Genomic DNA, 3,554 nt, shown 5'->3' on the forward strand with positions numbered 1-3,554 from the left:
TATCAAAGGGGGTAAAAGCTTTTCGCTTTCTCCTTCCACTCTCCACTTTATTATACTAAATTGTACTCTCCGTCCTCGAACTATGCCTGAGGTAACGTTTTGGTCCTTTATAACAGCTTCTATCTAAACCTCCTAAATTATTATATTCAAATACGTACTATTATCTATACATCTGCTATAGTTCTATACTTACATATTATTTTTCTTAAATTTCCCATATGGTAATATTTTTCTTATTATTGTGTGTGCGCTCCATCCTCAACCGGCTCAAGTTCTCCGCATATTTTTTTCCTTTTCTTTCTTGAATCGAATCGAATTTTTCTCTTTCTTTGCTTGAACCGAACCAATTTTTTTTTTCTTTCTTTACTTGATTCGAATCAATCCTTATTGAATGTGAGCCCCTCCAAATCGGCTCAAATTCTTCATATGTTTTTTCTTTCTTTGCTTGAATCAAATCAAATTTTTCTTTTTTTTTTTGCTTGAACCTAACCGGGTCACACCTCTACATTGGGCTGAACTGTTCCTCTTTCACTTTCTTCGGCTATTATCTTACTTCATCGACAAGATATTAATCTCACCTCTTATCGTCGGTTTTTCTATCGTTGTTTCATTTTTCTTTATCGTCGTTTTCTATTTTTTTCTCTCATTATCTATCCGTCGCATCACACGGATTTCTGTATTAATATAATTTAATTGGTTGAATGATAATATATCATTAATATGAAAGTGATATAATATTTTAGCTATTTTTACGTCATCAAGTATAATATTATTACTATATCGCTATGGCATAAGTAATATATCACTAATTAGTCAATTGAATTATTTTTTTAGAGAAAAAAATAGTAAACCATCTACTTTGTTTATTTTTTAAAAATATAAAATAACCATATTTCCAATATGAAACTTTGAACAACAATCAAGTATTTAGCCAGCTTAGGATCTCAAATTAAATTGCCTTTAATTTGTAGTTTGAGGACCGGAGTGCAATTTATTAGTTTAGCATTATTTTACTACGTAGACTTTTGACGGGAGCGGCGGACGGGCGCAGGTAGTGAAGCAGGATTACAGCTGTAATCGCGGAGGAACTTTGTTTATTGGGTGAATAAATTGCACTGTTAGTCCCTCAACTAATTCCAGCTTCATTTTGGTACCCGAGGATTTGTTTCCAAGCGTAAGTACCTTGTTCAGTTCATTTCTGGTTAGTTCACAAAAAATCTTATTCGGATGTCTTGAAAATTAAAAAAGTTACAAATTATCCGGTGCGAGAATTTTTTTTATGTGATTGGAAGTTGGGACTTCAACTTTTATTTCTTAAAGTCTTGGTGTTTATAATTTGATAGAATAATATATTTTATTTATAAAATAATTTATTTTATCAAAATGACTTGATAAAAATTGAATATAATATTTCTTTCAAACGTTTAATCACATTTCTCATCTAGCAAGTACTATGATCTTCTTGAGTACGGAATAATTTATTCAATAATATTCTATTTCAGTATGACAAGTTTTTGTAATGATTGAAAGCCAGAAGTGTGATGAGATGTCTAAAATAAAGTAACATGTTCAGTTTTCGATCCTATTTGCATATTGAAATAAGATATCGAAGAAAAAATTATTTAATATGAAGATTTTTTAGTATGATTATAAGTAAGAAGTTTGACTTTTGTTTCTTCAAATGTTCTGCTATTGATGATTAGATAAGATAACATAATTTACCTATAAGATAATTTATTTTACTTTGGAAAAATAACTTAAAGTACAAAAATGTATCTTATTCTAAAAATTTGATCACACTTAGTATCAATGAAATATAAATTATCTTGATTTGAATAAATCAAGATGATCTGCCAAATAAAATATTCATACATCCAAATAGGACCTTAAGGTCATTTTTTTGGAATAAAATAAATGTTAAATATGTCATTCTACCAAATCATGCGTACCGAAAGCTCTCAAGAAGTAAAACTTAAAATTTTTGGCCAATTTGCATAAAAAATCCATAAATTTTGAGCTTTTGTAAAACTCGGCCGCATTTTTCAATTTTGTAGATTCGGTATGAATTTTCAGCAAACTGACCAAAATACCCTTATTACTTTTTCTCTCTTCTATTTCTCTCTTTTTTTTTTTCTCTCGTTCATTTTTTTTCTCTCATTCATTTTTTTCCTCTCGCCGAAGAAGGCAGCGAAGGCAGAGACAGAGGCGGAAACAGCCCGCCTCTCACCCTCATGCCCTAGCCCTCGCCCGCGTACCCTTCCTCGCCTTCGACCCCACCGAAGCCGTGTCGCGACTCTTTTTTTTTTCCCTCTCCGACCCTCCTCCACCGTCTCCGACGATGACGCTCTCTTGCCCTTCCCTGCCCTTCTCGCCCTCTCCCTCTCCCTCTCCCTCTCCTTCCTCCTCCGCCGTCTCCGACGACGACGCATCTACGCCGACGCCGACACCGCGGAGGTCACTGCTGCCCCGCAGTCTCAGAGCAGGGGGTCTTTAGCGGTGTCGTGGCGGGCTCCGGTACCGTGGCCGTTGGCAAAGAGGGGTGACCAAAAAAAATTGTAGAAAAAAAAGAAGAAAAAAAATAAAGACAAGAAATTATAGAAAAAGAAAGATGAAGATGAAATTGTACCGTTAAAATAAAATTGCATTGTTTTAAAATAACGTTACACTATTATGAACATAAGTTGCACTAGTTAAGATGTAAATTGCACCCTTAAGATGAAAATTATACTCTTTAAACGAAGATTATACTCTTTGGGAGATATTTACACTGCTTCTACTCTTATTGCACTCTTTGAGATGTAAGCTGCATCATTTAAGATAAAAGTTTCACTCTTTAAACGAAAGTTGCACTTTTTAAGAAATATTTACACTATTTCTCCTCTTCTTGCCCTCTTTGAGATGTAAACTGCACCCTTTAAGAGATATTTACACTGTTTCTCCTCTTTTTTGCACTGTATCTCCTCTTGTTGCACTGTTTCTTCTCTTGTTACACTATTTTTTCTCTTAAAAGATGCAACAAGAGGAGAAACAGTATAAATATCTCTCAAACAGTATAAAATATCTCTGAAACAGTGTAACAAGAGGAGAAACACTATAAATATCTCTCAAAAAGCGCAATTTTCGTTTAAAGAGTATAATTTTTATCTTAAAGGATACAGTTTACATCTCAAAAAGTACAGTAAGAGTAAAAATAGTGTAAATATCTCTCAAATAGTGCAATTTTCGTTTAAAAAGTGTAACTTTTATTTTAAAGGATATAGTTTACATCTAAAAGAGTGCAATAAGAGTAGAAATAGTGTAAATATTTTTCAAAGAGTACAATTTTTATTTAAAGAGTGTAATTTTTATCTTAAAGGGTGAAGTTTATATTTTAAGTAGTGCAACTTATATCCATAATAGTGCAACGTTCTTTTTCAAACAGTGTAATTTTATTTTAATGGTGCAATTTAATCTTTATCTTTTTTTTCTATAATTTTTTATTTTTACTTTTTCTTCTTTCTTCTTCTACAAATTTTTTTTGGTCACCCCTTTCTACCAATAGCCACGGCGCCGGT

The sequence above is a fragment of the Ananas comosus genome, linkage group 23 (genome assembly GCF_001540865.1).
Source record: "Ananas comosus cultivar F153 linkage group 23, ASM154086v1, whole genome shotgun sequence".
In the NCBI taxonomy this organism is placed as follows: domain Eukaryota; kingdom Viridiplantae; phylum Streptophyta; class Magnoliopsida; order Poales; family Bromeliaceae; genus Ananas; species Ananas comosus.